We start from the raw sequence: 15,857 nt of genomic DNA, 5'->3' as shown, positions 1-15,857 counted from the left end.
GGGGGGTGGCTGCGGGCTCCTGGGGCCGGGGGGCTGCTCCGTTTTGGAGAGGCCCGCGCGGGGAGCGCCCCAGGGGTCGCGTTGGCCGCAGGTCCCCGGGAGGGGGAGGCACGAAGGTAGCCTGCCCGGCCGACGAGGGAGGGGGCGTCCGCCGCCCAGCCCTTCCCGCCCTGCGCCCCCTCCCCGCCCCGCAGGGTCGCGGGGCTGCCCGTGGGTGTGCCTTGGCCCCCTCCTCGCCAACGTGGCAGGCCTTCGCCTGGAGTGTAATCGGACCTGCCTGTGGGGGTGGCCGGGGAAGAGGGAAGGCGGACGGACAGCCCTTTTGCAAGTGGGGTTGTGTGTGCCCGGTGGGTGTGCTGGCGCCTGGCACCACCGAGTGGGGGAGGCATCCGTGCCCTGTGCGGGTGGCTGTGATCTGGGAGTGTGGCTGGCCTGGCCAGGCCTTCGGGGATGCTCGCATGGAGGGTGTACACGCCTTGCATCCAAGCCAGCTGCTTGGAGGGGCATCGAGGCTAACCTGGGGCTCAGAGGATATTTGGTTGAAAAGGAACCGCAGAGACTGCTTTAGGGCGCATGTGTCCATCCCGTGGGTTGTACGTTTCCTCTCTGGGCACAGTGCTCAGGTCGGGTACCAGCTGATCCCAGGCCATGGCAAGACAAGAGGGTTGAGGGAGGGGCCTGGGTATCTGTTCCCAATTCGTGTTCTCTCTGGGGTTGTGCAAGGCCAGATATTATATACACATAGGCATGGGTGTGCCCGCACACCCAGGGCACCATGGCGCAAAGCAGATGTTTGCACGCCTGATACCTGTGTGCGAGGTGAAGGCCATGTATTATTTATCTGACTGCTGGGTGTTTCACGTAAGGAGAGAAGCAGCAATCTGTGCCCTGGAGGCCTGTGCGCTGTGGAGCCAGCCAGGCAAACAAGCTCACCTGCACCTCCGAGGAGATGCAGGTCTCAGAGGTGTGACTTCCTTCACAGGTTCTGTTCGCAGCGTCCCTTCCCATCTTTGTTCCTTTGCAGCGTGCTTGGTGGGCCCCCCAGGCTCCTCGGAGGGTGCCGTGCATATCGGTGTCGGAACCGTGGGGTGGGCGGGCCCCAGAAGCCCAACCCATGTGCCCATTTTGTCACAGACCTCGGACACGAACTATTGATGCCCTTGGCTTCCGGGAGCTCTTGGTGTGTGTGTGTGTGTGTGTGTGTGAGTGAGTGAGGGGGGTGACAATAAAACTTAGCAACGGGTAATCTCAATGAAGTGAAGAATATAAAACAACAGCCAGAGCGCAGGGTGGGTTCACTTATGGAGGAGGGGGAACATGGCCAGTGGCAGAGGTCCAGCACATGGGGACAGCTGAGCCGAGGCTTGAAGGATGATGAACATTCGCCTCGTGCTTTGGTGCTTACCGTTATGTGTCCCCCGTTAATTTCCTCGGTGGCTTTGTGTGTACAGTGCCGTTGTCTTCCCTGTGTGCACTTGAGGAAACTGAGACCCCGGGGGGGGGTGGGTGGCACATGACTCCCTTGTCTCTGGTGCGTGGCAGACCTCCGGGGAGTCACTCTTGAGCCAGGACTGGTCTTGCTGCCAGAATTGGCTGTCCGGTTGCTGGTTGAACATCTTCTATGTGCTGGGCACCGTGCTAGGGGCACAGGCATCTGAAGATGAATGGGGCCTGGTGCCTGGCTTGGTGTGCTCAGGAGATAGTGACCCCCATTCAGACAACAGGGCCCATTAACCCATTTGGGTAGAGAAGACACTGAATCCCCCCACCCCAAATTGAGGATCGTAGGCAACCTGGGGTGCCTTCGTGCGGCCCTTGGGGCTCTGGATGTGTTGTAAGTTGCTCCCGCATGGTGGTGGGTTATACAGGGAACCCCTTCTAAAGCTCTCCAAGTGGGCGGGAAGGAGACCCTCAAGGCAGAATGGGTGCGAGTGAGCTCCGTGTCCTATTTCACTCGTGTTGGCCCACCCCCGTGGCCCGTGGGCTCTCCCTCTCTGCCTTTGAGGTTTTGCTCCCGGTTTCTGGCGGGCCAGCCCAGCTCTCGCCCCGAGAGGGGCTCAGTGCTATTTCCAGTCCCTGCTGTGCTCATTTCTCCTCGTTCGTTCCCTGGAGTGGAAACTCAGTAAAGCAGAGTGCAGCCCTTCATTGTTTTGAAACCGAGTAACAGCGAATGCCCTTCTCGCTCTGTGGGGCATTTCGGCTGGGGACTTGGTGTGCGCATTGTGGAGGGCCAGCAGCTGGGCCCTGGGTCAGCTCTGTGTGGGGCCTGCCACGGGCCTTGACCGTGGCGGTAAGCACTCGCTGAAGTCCTACTGTGTGCTGGGCTCCATGCTAGGCCTCAGGGGACAGAGTCCTGAATGGTGGGCAGTGCCTTCTAAAAGGCGGTAGTTGGCCGAAGGAGTCCAGCGTGTAACAAACATGCAAGACAGTGCTCTACTTGTGGTTGAAACAGAGGCCCCAAAGGGGTGCAGAGGACAATAGGAACAACAGCTTGTTTATTAAGCACTTACTGTGTGCCAGGCACAGTTCAGAGCGCTTTGATGAATCACTGTGTTTCATCCTCCCCCCCACCCCCAACCTGGTCAGGTGGGATTAGTTACCTTCCCTCTCTGCAGAGAGCCTGCCTAGCAAGTTCCAGTGGTGGTAGTTGGTGGAGCCGAGCTTTGAACCAGAGGGTCTGGCCTCAGAGCCCAAGCTCTTCCTCCACTAACCCCATGATGTGCTGGAAGTCTTCTAGAAGCGAGAAGGATGAGGAGCCCCTGGGCGGAGTGTGGAGGGAGGCCTGGGATACCTCGCCTCCCAGACGTGGCCACGGTGGACCTACGCGTCAAGATCTTTGAAGGCCCCGCTACGGAGTTTGAACTTGACCCCGGTGTGGTCAACAGGGAGCCCCTGAAGGTTGCAGAAATGTTTTGAGGTCCCCGGCCTCGTGCTACACACATGAGGGACAGCGTTACCGTCTCTCCTTCCCTTATTCCTGCAGAGAACTCTGAGAACCCCTGGCCTTCCTCTCTCCTTTTTTGCTTCCCCTCAGGATGCTCTCCCCACAGGCATCCTTTCGTATTTTAGGCCCAGCTGCCTTTCCCATTTCTTCTTCCAGCGGCTTCTGGTTGTGATGACCCCGTGCGACCCAGGACAGGCCCTGGAGCGCACTGTTGTCGTGGGGTCTGCCCTCCCACTGGCTTCCAGGGCCGGCTGTGAGTGACTCCCCTGAACAGGAACTCAAGTCCTCCCTGGCTCTCCTGGGCCTTGTGGGCCCTCACTGACTTCTCCAGCCGATGCTCTGGAGTGAGTGCGGGCAGCTCCCTCCCTTTCCCTGTTGAGAGCTATGGTGGCTGTCATGCCCCCACGCTCAGCAGCGCCATGAATATGGGCAGAGGAGAGTGGGGATGAGCAGAGGGGAGTAGGGACCGAGCAGGGGTTGGAAAGCTGGGTTTAACTACAGGTCCCATGTGTGAGCTCACTGGGGAGGGGCATGCCCTCCCTGCCTGCTGTGCTGGATGTCAAGGGGTCAGCATTCTCAAAGCTTCTGTAGTCCCAGAAAGCCCCAGGGCAGAAAGCCGAGGGACTGTTTTACAAGACATCGCATCGCATCGCATCCGGTGTGGGAGCTCGGGGTGTAGGACACGAAGCGGGGAGTCAAGATTTCTGAACTGGGTGCCTTGGGAGAGGAGGCTGAGAACTCAGGAAGGGGACGACCGGTCCCTGGCGGCACGGGAGAAAGAAATATGCCCCTTTGGGCGCTGCGGGGCAGAGGGAAGGGGCTGAGCAGTCCTGGTGGCCTGGGAGACATTCAGGTCGGGAGCTGTTCAGAGCCTTGCTCTCTTGTCAGCCCTCTGTGGCCTTGGGCAAGTTGCTTACCAGGTTCTAATTTCTGTTCTTTAAAAATAGGGGGGGAAATGACGCAGTTTCCTACATCTGTAACCAGGAGTAATAATAGTGTGGCCGTCACGCGGCTGTCATGACCTCATGTCTGCGTGGAGCTCAGCGCGACACGTGGCACATAGTACCTGCTCAGTGAACCTGGGGCTTTTATTGTTTTATTACAGGTGGCTTAATTTATTTAAGCAAGAGGTATTGCTGGGGCGCCTGGCAGGTTCAGTGAGTAGAGCAGACGCCTCTTGATCTCAGGGTCCTGAGTTCAAGCCCCACCTCTGGTGTGGAGCCTGTTAAAAACAAAACAAAACAAAACAAAACAAAAAACTGCTGCATGTCTGTGTGTCAGATAGTGCAGGGAGCCGAGTCCTGCTGGGGAGAGAGACGGCAAACGGGCCATGACAGTTGTCGTGGGCACTCTGAGGGAGCATCAGGGCATTCCTGCCTGAGCAGGCACGTTTCTGATGAGGTGACATTTAAGCCGGAAGGAGAGGAAGGAGGTTCCAGGCAGAAGGAACAGCATGTGCGAAGCAAAGGTTCCAAGTTCCTGGCTGTAAAATTATTTGGCATCGGGTCTTAGCACCTAGTGGACCTTCAATAAGTGCTAATCGATTGTGGTCTTCTCAGCCTCAAAGAAGACGAGAAGGAGAAGTCAAGCGAGAGGGAGCTGCGGAGAGAATTGGACTGTCTCGAAATCTTGGGTTTTCTCATGGTCCCTCCCCTCCTTTGCCTTCACATCTGCTCAGTGGGATGCAGTGCAGGCACCTGAGCGCAGTGTCGCTAAGCCACCAGCATTTTCTACAGGGACCTGTTCTTGGACCCCGCTTTGCCTCCGGACTCAGGCAGGGGGAGTTGAGATGTTGGAATTAGGCTGCACACCCAGACCGCATTTGTTCACGTCTCTGTTACTCCTGTGCTTGGGGCAGAACTTGGAAGGATGACGCGTGGCCTCTGGTTGGTCGTTTCCACCAGCCTTGGGTGGACGATCGAGGGCTCAGTGTCTGGCCCGACGCCTTGTGCCGAATAGGTGCTGAAAAGGTTTTCGACTGCACAAATGAACGACTGCATGGCTTAATGTCATTGCCACTCAGGACGAGGCTGGACTTATTCTCGAGAAGTGACGGATATTAAGGCCAGGATTAATCAGAACAGGATTGTTGATTAGAACCAAGCTTCCGTCAGGAGCCCACGGGGCACATGGGAGAGCCTGGGGTCTGGGAGGTCTGGGGCCTGTGCGGAGAGGCAGGAAGCCCCACAGTCACCTCCTTTTCCTTCTCCATGGGGCGGAAACCAGAGCGGGAAGATCCCACCCAGAAAACCTTTGTGCCTAACCTGCCTCACTTCCGGCCCTACTGTGTTTTAAAAAGTCACACAGGAGTCATTGAGTATTTAACGGAAAGTTTGCGGGGTTGAGCTCTGTCTTTCAGCCTTTGAAAAACAATAGGCTTCTCTTGGTTTTGAAAACAGTGCTTGTTGATTATAGTGAACTTGGGACCCAGAAGATTAGTGGGTAAGACTAAAAATCAGCCCCAGTTTCATAACCAAGAAATAGTCACTGTTGACATGTGGGCGTATTTTCTTTCTAGGTTTAATCCTGAATTATCTCATTGTTCACATAATGCCAGGTCATAAACATTTACCCGTGAAACTAATAAGCTAGGCATAGATATTAAAAAAAAAAAAAAGTTAGAGAAGTTAAAAAACAGAGCCCTTGGGGCGCCCGGGCGGCTCAGTCACTTAAATGTCCAGCTTCGGCACAGGTCGCGATCTAATGGCTCGTGGGTTCGAGCCCCGCATTGGGCTCTGTGCTGACAGCTTGGAGCCTGGAGCCTGTTTCAAATCCTTTGTCTCCTTCTCTCTCTGCCCCTCCCCGCTCACGCTCTGTGTCTCTCTCTGTCTCTCAAAGATAAATAAATGTTAAAACAAACAAACAAACCAGAACTCCTGCTGCTTTATTTCGTATCTGTGGGAAGGAAGGCATCCCCACCCTTTTTGCACTGTGGTGGTATTGTGGCTATGAGTGGCAAGCAGAGAACTGCCTGGAAGTCAGAGAACCGGGGTGATGACCTTGGGCAAGTCCCTTGCCCTCTCTCTGCTTACTTCCCTGTGGTGCCGCAAGGCCCAGGTGAGGTCCGTGGTTATAAAGCCTTGAGCTCCCCAAGGGGAGGGCCTGGTTTAGAGTAAGAGCAGGTCACGTGATGATGGACGGGGTGTGTGTGTGTGTGTGTGTGTCTGTGTGTGTGTGTGTCTGTGTGTGTGTCTGTGTGTGTGTGCTTTTCCAACCTGCACTTCGCTTGGTGATCTTCCTGAAGACTCTGGTCTCCTTGCTGGTGGCCTGGGATCTGTGGAGTCTTGTGCCTGTGGCCGTGGGTGGTCCTGGGATAGCAGGGACGGCCTCCCCCACCTCAGAGTGGGTGGGGTGAGACCTCTAGAAGTTACTGCATCTGTCACCCTGCAGGGATTTTCAGATCAGACAGCCTCCCCACTCCGGAGGTTGCGGTGAAGTTTGGTACTTGTGTTTTTCTCCTGCTACAACTTCTGTGGACAGCCTACCCACCCCCCCACCGGGGTGGGGCAGGGAGGGGGGCTCTGTCCTGCTGGCAGGTGGCCGAGAACCTGCACTCTGCTGGCCGGGCTGTTACCCAAAGCCCTCTGGGTCACCATTTACAGGAAGGCTCTGAGGGAAAAATAGCTAACTCCATGGCTGCTGCTGCCATAGCCACTGGCAGAGCCTCCTAGCCTTTGCCTGTAGCGCTTGGATTTTTTATTCTACAACAAACAGAATCTGGGATTCCATCAGCAGTCATTGTGGGTGCCTGCAAAGCGCAACAGTGGGTCTTGGTGAAGGGGTGTGTGTGTGAAGATATTAATTAATATTAACATCCTAAAAAATACTTATTTTTGAAAGAGAGAGAGAGAGAGAGGGAGACAGAGAATCTGAAGCAGGCTCCAGGCTCCCAGCTGTCAGCGCAGAGCCCGACGCGGGGCTCAAAATCACAAACCGTGAGATCACATCCCAAGCCGAAGTCGGACGGACAATCAGCCAACTGAGAGCCACCTGGAAGCTACAGCGTCTTAAAACCGATCTGACCAATCCTCACCAGAATTGGGGTGGGGCTTTGCAGCGTGCAAATTACATCCCCCATCCATTGTGTCATTGAAGCCTCCCTGTGGTCCCGGAGCCTTGGAATTAGTGTGCCTATTCGGGAGCTGGATAGACCACCGAGGCCCAGAAGGGTGCATTTGCCTGAGATCCTGTGGAGGGAAGCTCACAGGTGTTGGGTTTTAATCCTGCGCCCCTGCCACGCTGAGTGGCCCCCCCAGCACAGCCATGTCCTTGGAGCCTCCAGTTCTGCCACCAGACTCTTGGCAGGTGGAGTGGCTGCCTAGAGTTGGGAGGACCAGGTCGAAGCTTCAGAGAGGGCTCCAGGGGGCACCAGAGGCCAGGACTCTCTGGGGGAAGGGCGGTTGACCTTGGGAGCTTTGATGGTCAGTGGGGGTTAGCAGGTGCAGAAGCGGGGGAAGGCTTTCTAGGCAGTGCACCCGCCTCAAGCACGCACACAGGCAGAGACGGTGAGTTGAGGAGCGGGGGCCGAGTGAGCCGTCCCAGGGCATCTGGGGTCCCAGCCTCACCTCCAGGAATGGGAAGTACATCCCGACATGAGCCTGTGTGTGGATTTTAAGCAAATAGTCTGTGTGAGAATCTAGATTTACCAAAACAGTACATGTTTGCTCTATAAAGAAAGGCTGAGCATTTGTTAGAAAAATTTTTAGCAGCAGTAACCTCAGTGCATTTGATTTACAGGAGTGCCTGGCCCTCCAGTCTGTCGGAGCGGAGCATGGGCTGGAAACAGGAAGGCGAGTGAGGGTTTCTTCCTCTCGAATGCTGTCTTTGGTTTGCCAAGAGGTCTCTCCCGCTGTGTTGGGGGTAAAAGACCATTTCATTCCCTCTTCTCCGTAGTTGAGCTGGGTTTGTGCAGGTGGGAGGAAGCCCCACCCTGGCCACTGTGTTTACCCAGCTGTCCTCACAGGCAGGACGTTAGGCATCCAGAGACCCGCCTCCCTCCTCCACCGGCTGCCCACTTGAAAAGTGGGGTTTAGGTGGCCATCTTGGTCAGGCACATGTTGTGTCAGGGATCCGTGGTGACCCAGCAGTGAATGTCACAGAGCGTGAGTGTGCCTTGTGTGGCGGTGATGTCCCTGCAGCCTGAACCAGGGAAGCACCGGGTGCTTACCACTCATTTGGGATGGCCGGGCTGGAAACACTTGATCCTCTCCGGCTCTCCACTCCCACCCCCTCCCTCCAGGCCTGCCCATGGCACATACTCTGTGGCCTGCTTCCCCCGGGGCCCTGGCACCTATGCCCAGGCAGACCGATTATGGCTGGGTGTTCGTGGTGACCCCGGTTCATCCTCCACCCTTCCACCTGCCCCGGGACCAGGGCAGCAGAGCCTCTCCGCACCAGGGAGAGCTGAGGGACTGAGCAGCTCTGCCCCTTCCCCTGCAGGGGAAGAAATGCAAGTGGACCAGGGCGCTGGGTGCGTGGGGGCTGGTTCAGGTCCAGGACCATCTCCTGACCCAGCGCTCTGTCTGCTGAACGGGGCTCTGCTCTACTGCTTCCTTATCCGGGCACTCTCACAGCTACACACTGTCAGTGTTCTTCCTCCCAGTTAGGCTCATTTCTCCATGGGGATATAAATGTATCCTGTCTCTCTGGCAACATTTTCAAATGCAGAGACTCTTGTACACTCTCACCCAGCAGTGGGACCTCCAGGAATTCATCCTACAGATATAACGCGTGTGCGAAATGATCTATATGAAGGTCAGTCATTGCTGCCTATTGGTACTAGCCAAAGACTGGAAGGACCCTAATGTCCCTCCCCAGAGGGCCAGGAACAAATTATGCTCCATCTAAACCACGGAATACTGTGCAGCCATGGAAAATAAGGTCGCAACGCCGTGCATGGACACAGAACAAGGGCCGACGTAGGCTGCTGCGAAAGAAACAGGTGCAGGGCAACGTGTCTGGTGCACTTCCATCTGCGTGAAAGTCAAGGGCATTTAGGCGTGTCCACAGGGCCTCAGGGGTCTGCGGCAAGTCGGTGCCTATGGTGCCTCTGGGTTCGGCCTGGTGCTGGGAGGCTGATCGCTAGAGAACCCTTGAAGTGCTTGCGTGCCTCGTCATGGCAATAGATGGTTTTTTTCAAAAACTAAATTAAGGACACAGGAACCGAAAGAAATGTATCCTTACATCGTGCCTGGTGCAGGAAGGTCAAGGGCCTGGCCATTCCCTCAAGGACCTGCCAGCCTCACTCAGGCTCCTACCACCATCTGATCAAAAATGCATACTTGGAGGCCCCTGGCTGGCTCAGTCTGTAGCATGTGCGGCTCTCGATCTCAGGGTCATGAGTTCGAGCCCCACGTGGGATGTAGAGTTTACTTTAAAAAGACAAAATGCACCTTGGGTCTCACAGAGGGGACCAGCTGTGAAGGTTTGGATGTTTCTCGGCAAACATGACCCCAGCCCCAGCCCTGGAGACACTAGTCACCCCCTTCCTCCTAAACACTGCTTGTCGTTTTATTATCTTTTTTTTAATTTTTAATTTTTTAAAATGTTTATTTATTGAGTGGGGGGACCGAGAGAGAGAATCCTAAGCAGGCTTCACACTATCAGTGCAGAGCCCAGCGTGGGGCTCGAGCTCACAAACCATGAGATCATGACCTGAACTGAAATCCAGAGTCAGATGCTTAGCGGGCTGAGCCACTCAGGTGCCCCCGGTTTGTCAGTTTATTTTATTTATTTAAATAAAATTTTTTTAAAGCTTTTATTTATTTCTGAGAGAGACAGCACGAGCAGGGGAGGGTGAGAGAGAAAGAGGGAGACACAGAATCTGAAGCAGGCTCCAGGCTCTGAGCTAGCTGTCAGCACAGAGCCCTTTGCAGGGCTCGAACCCACAAACCACTGAGATCGTGACCTGAGCTGAAGTCAGACACTCAACCAACTGAGCCACCCAGGCGCCCCATGATTTGTCAGTTTAAATCCTTGCTTCCTGATATGCTTGCTTCCTAACCTCTGCAACCAGCAGGGGCTTCCCCATTGACAGCCAAATGAAGTCGAACTCAGCCCTGGGCCTTCTAGGCCCTCTTTCCTGGGCCCCTCCTTGAGCCACACCTGACTAGTTCCTTTTTCCTCTGTGTGCCTCGCTGACTTCTCACCTCCATGCCTCTGCCCACGTAGGTCCCTCTCCCTGCCTGCCTTTCCCTCCCTGGCCGTCTCCATGTGTCCGAATCCTGTCTGCCTTTCAAGGCGCAGGTCCATTTCCACCCATGCAGGGCCCTCTGACCTCTGGCTTCTTTATCTGTTCCCCTTGGCTGGCACGTAAGCCTCTTTACATGGTGTCCGAGGAATCTGATTCCCCAGCCGGCTGTGGGCTCCTTTAAGGCAAAGTCCGTGTGAGATTGGAAGCTGTTGGGGGCAGAGCCTGGTGCACCTCTGCGATCCTCAGCGCAGCCTCAGCAGGAGCAGCGATCTCCGGCCTGAGTGCCCTGTGCATCCCTTCTTTGCATCCTTACGAGAGCCCCTGAGGTGCACCTGCCTTGAGTCCCCCTTACAGACGAGGAAGCAGTGCAAGTGGCTTGTCCAGGTGACACAGCAAGAAGCTGGATTTGGACACCCGTCTGGCCACCTCCAGGTCCTACATTCAATCCATTTTTTCTGTCTCCTCCCCCAAATCATGAGTAATACTGATACCCTTGGCTTACTCACCACCCGCCCCCTGGCCACAGACAGCCTTGTATCGTTTGAGCATATTTTCTTCCCCACCAGACCATGAACCCTTAAAGAACACACAGAGGGTGCTCAAAGATAAATATTTTTACACCTAAATGTTTTTAAATGTTTTTATTTGTTTTTGAGAGAGCGCAAACGGGAGGGGCAGAGAGAGGGGGACGGAGGATCTGAAGCGGGCTCTGCGCTGAGAGCAATGAGCCCAGTGTGGGGCTCGAACTCACGAACCGCGAGATCATGACCTGAGCCGAAGTCAGACGCCCCACCGACCCAGGTGCCCCAATATTTTTATGCTTTTAAAGTTTTTAAGGAGGTTAACATACTATATATAGTAAAATACATTAGTCTGGGCACCTGGGGGGCTCAGTCAGGTAAGCGTCTGACTTCAGCTCGGGTCATGATCTCACAGTTTGTGAGTTCGAGCCCCACATCGGGCTCTCTGCTGTCAGCATGGAGCCTGCTTCGGATCCGTCGTCTCCCTCTCTCTGCCGTTCCTTACCCCCCTCTCAAAAATAAATCTTTAAAATAAGTAAATATAATACACTGGTCTTAGCCCTGTAGCACGATGAGCTTGTACATCTGTAAATACATCAACCATGTGCAGATCAAGGCTGTAGAACATTCCCAGAGCCCAGAAGGCCCCCCACAGTTTCCTCCCAAGGTAACCACCACTCACACCTCATCGCTACTGACTCACTTTGCCTGGCTTTGACCTTGGCAGAAATGGAATCGTATAGAAATACTCTGAGGTTCATCCGGATTGTGGCTACCGGTCCTTTGTTCCTTTCCCCTGCCGTGTGGGGGGGCCACCATTTAGTCATCCACTCCCCTGAGGGTGGGCAGCAGGCTTGTGTCCTGCCTCTTGCTATGTGTGCCCAGGGCTGCATGAAGGTTCTTGTTCTTGTCTGCGGGATGCGCGCACTCATTGGGCGGACACCTGGGGCGGGGGGGACACCGGCTCACCCTGGTCGGCGCCTATTTGCCGGAGCGAAAGTCAGGTTGAGGTGTCTCCCCGAGACACCCTGGGCAGGAAGGAGCCAGGTTCCTTGCTCAAGGCACCCCCGGGTCAGGGCAGGTTCAGGGGTCTTGATCGGACAGCCTGCTCGCACAGGGCAGGAGGACAGTTGAGGCTTATGTGGTGTGTGTGCAGTGCCGAGTGGGGTGTCGCTAGCTGGAAAGGTGGTCACATTTAAGGGGACACAGGCTCAGGCTAAAGAGGCAGAGCTTGGCGCATCTGTTCGCGGTTTGGGAAGAAACTACAGAGTGATCAAGGTTTGACCTGGTGTGTATTAAAAAAAAACAACAACAACTTAATTACAAGGCTGAATTAAGCCAGCCCTTGCTGAAGACTTTGGTTGACCTTGTCTCCTGATATTTCTGCCCCTGCCAAGCGAAGGATAGCTACATGATTGGAGGATTTTTCTTTCGTAGTTGGGAGGTTTGTGGGGACTTGGCCCCGGGAGACAGCGGAGAGATGAGGAGCCACTGGAGTGGCCTGGCTTGTGGGTGTTGATTAAAGGGAGTGGGGCCGAGAGGGGACCCTGCCCCCTCGTGAGGGCACGTGACCCTCTTCCCGAAGGCTCTGCGCAGACAGAATTGGCCAGCTCCGGCGCTCTGTTCCTCTAATCCCCCCTGGTGGAGGGCCAGGCTGTGGGCTGCTGACCTGCTCTGATGTGGATCAGCCTCCCCCAACCCCGCCCCAGAATGCAGCTTCCGTCCCCCACCCCCAAGTTCACAGAGCTCAGCAGCCCCACAAGGTAGGGGGGCTGTTGTCACTCGCAGGTGCTAGAGTGGTTAAGTTCTACCTAGTAAGCGATGTTAAGGTGAAATGTTTCCCCTATGTGTGTGTATGTATATTTTTTTTAATTAAAAAAATTTTTAAAGCATTTATTCATTTTTGATAGAGACTATGAGCTGGGGAGGGGCAGAGAGAGGAGGAGACACAGAATCTGAAGCAGACTCCAGGCTCTGAATTGTCAGCACAGAGCCCGATGTGGGGCTCGAACCCACAAGCTGTGAGATCATAACCTGAGCCGAAGTTGGACGCTTCACCGGCTGAGCCCCCCAGGCGCCCCACCCCTATATATTTTTACAAATTAGATATATTCGACAAAACCCCTGTCCCAGGCTGGGGTAATATTCTGGAGACTGGTGTGTGAACAGGCCACCTGCTTGGCTCGGCCTGTGGGGACGTGGCAGCTGCCTGAATGAGGCCTTCACGGCTGCGGCTCGCAAGGGCTTGGGTCTGAACCTGATGAATGAACATCTGATCTCAGGAGGTTTAAAACAGAGCAGGGACGCCTGGGTGGCCCAGTTGGTTAAGCGTCCGACTTCGGCTCCGGTCATGGTCTCACAGTTCGTGGGTTCGAGCCCATTGTCGGGCTCTGTGCTGACAGCTAGCTCAGAGCCTGGAGCCTGCTTTGGATTCCGTGTCTCCCTCTCTCTCTCTGCCCCTCCCCTGCTCACGCTGTCTCTCTCTCTCTCAGAAATAAATAAAACATTTAAAAAAATTAAAAAAACAAACAGAGCAAACAATCAGAGACAGGACGGGGCTGGGTCTCAGAGCCTGCTGGGTGTGTGGACCCCTGGCCTGACCACAGGATGAAGTGGCCCTAAGATGGGAGTGTCATCGTAAGAGAAACGTGACATGGGGCCAGACCCAGTGCTGAGGGCTTTCCTGTATTAACCTGCTTGCTCCTCGCCGCTCTCTCTGAGGCTGGGGTGACTGCAAGCCCATTTCACAGCTGAGGAAGTTGAGGCAAAGACTCAGAGCTAGTAAGTGGCAGGCCTGGGGCTTGAGTCCAAGTGGCCTGAGTGCAGAGCCCACAGCTGGGAGATCTGTGGATTTGATGGTGCGGCAAGGGCAGTGTCCGCAGCCCTTTAGCCGGAAGCTGTGGGCAAACCTCTTTAGCCTCCCCCCTCCCCCCAGCCTTTGTTTCCTCCTCTGTAAACCAGGTGCATTACTTTCCTAAGGCTTCTGCAGCAGACTGCCAGAAACCTAGTGACTTAAGATACAAACTTGTCATCCTACAGTTTTGAGGTCAGAAAGTCCAAAATGTACTTCGCCGAGCCCGAATCAAGGTGCTGGCACAGCCGCGTTCCTTCGGGAGAATCCGTTTCCTTTGCCTTCTCCAGCCTCTAGAGGCCACTTGCATTCTGTGGCTCGTGGCCCCTTCCTCCGTCCTCAGAGCCAGCGGCCTGGCACCTTCCAGTCTGTCCTCTCTGCTCTCACTGTCCCCCCGCATCCTTCATGCCCTTGGCCTCCTGCCTCTTCCTTATACGGGCCCTTGTGATTAAAACCTGCCTCCCCAGATGGTCCAGGAGACTCTCAGGGTCCTACGTTTAGTTACAGCCGCAAAGTCCCTTTTGCTGGGTGAGGCAACATATTCCCAGGCCTCAGGGGTTTAGGAAGTGGCATCTTTGGGGGTGGGGGGTGCACATTATTCAGTCTTCGGCACAGGAAATCTGGGGAGGAGAGTAACACCAAGGCGTCCCCGTCAACGTGAAGAGAAGTACTCTGAGATGGTGAGGTGTTCTCTGAAATCCCTAACTCCCAAGGCAAGTGACCAATGTCACACGTAGCTTTGTGGCTTTTCCGGAAGAGGTGGGTACCTTCAGGAGGGGTTAGCCCGAAGGTACCCTGCTTAGAGAAGGACGGGGTGGGGCTGTATTAGGGGAAGTGAGCGTCCGCGGCTCTCCAGGTGGTTTTCTAGGGCTTGGCTTAGTTCATTAGGCCTTGCCAGGCTTGCCTGGATTTTACTCAAGACCCCCCAAATCTCTGTAGTCTGGCTCTGTACTCTCAAACAGCCTTTTGGTAGTGGGCTTGGCTCTCCTGGGCTCCGTGTGGGAGGTGAAGAGGAGGTTCATAAGCTGGCTCTCCCCCCTTTTCTTGTGAGCTGGGTTTGCTCGACCCTGTTCCCTTGATGCTCTGAAGCCTGGTCTCTCTCTTTAATTTTAGAAAGAAACAGCATGTGAGTTGGGGAGAGGGGCAGGGGGCAGAGGGAGAGAGAGAATCTTAAGCAGGCTCCACGCTCAGCTAGGGACGGGGGGGCCCGATCTGAAATCAAGAGTCGGATGCTCAACTGACTGAGCATTCCCCCCCTCCCTGGCACCCTAAAACCTGGCTTTCTGACCCACAAGATGAGTTCTGACCAGCTCTGTGGCTTGGTGACCCAGCAGGGCTCTGCTTTTTTGGCGCCCCCTGTGGCCTCCCAGGGAACTGCACCTGTGTTGGGAGGACCTTTGTCCATCTGGAGAGCCTCCATCTGTAACAGGGGCTGGATGCAGAGACTCTGCCCTGGGCATGTCCCTGGCTGTGTACCTGCCCACATACTGCCTCCACGCCTCTGTTCCCGTTGTTGCCTGTCCCCTAAGCAATCAGTCAGTAAATACTTCTCCAGCGTGGCACACGGTCCCTGCCCTCAGGGAGCCCAACTCACAGGAGGTTAAGGGAACAGATCTAGTCACCGGGTGGCAAATGCTCTGGGAGATCCGGGAAGACGGTCCTTGAGCAAACTCGAATAGGTCATAGAAGGCGACATGTGTCGCGGCTGGTGGGGACAAAGGTCCATGGTGGACGCGAGAGAGTGCTCTGCTCCCCAGGGCTGGCCTGGTGGTGACGGAGGGCGTCGCAGAAGTTCAGAGTTGGAGGGAACTGCGAAGGGCAGACACTCATTCAGTTGTCCCTTATCCGGTCCAGGCATAGTGAGTGTGGACTATGTCCAGAGGCCAGTGCTGTGTCACGGCTGCATAGAAGACGTGACCTCTGAGCTCCAGGAGGTTACAGGCCAGTGGCGGGGAGAGATAGGTAAGAGTAATCTCCCCAATGGTGGTTCCTCGGTCAGTATTCCCGCCCCAGGGGATATCTAGCCTCATTTGGTTGGGAGCTTTCTTATTCTGGAAGCAACCAGAACATGGCGCAAAGGTTGAGGTGTGAAAACATCTCCATCTCAGCAGACTCCTCTTTCTGCCACTGCCACCAGGTCGACTGGGTTGTATCCTGTGGGGCCTCATCGAATAAGCCCCTTTGGCCTGCTTGGTGTGGTCTGTCCGCTTCGGAAGACGGGTGTGGGACAGTGTGACGTGGCCTCCATCCTCTGCCCTCAGCTGGCCCGTTCCTCTGTCTGGCCAAAGGTCCAGGTCCTTCAGACATGCTCTGGAGCGTGTCCATGGTGGGGAGGGGACCAGGTGATGG

The sequence above is a fragment of the Crocuta crocuta genome, unplaced genomic scaffold (assembly GCF_008692635.1).
Source record: "Crocuta crocuta isolate KB4526 unplaced genomic scaffold, BGI_CrCroc_1.0 scaffold193, whole genome shotgun sequence".
Taxonomy (NCBI): Eukaryota; Metazoa; Chordata; class Mammalia; order Carnivora; family Hyaenidae; genus Crocuta; species Crocuta crocuta.
This window is presented reverse-complemented; position numbering follows the sequence as displayed.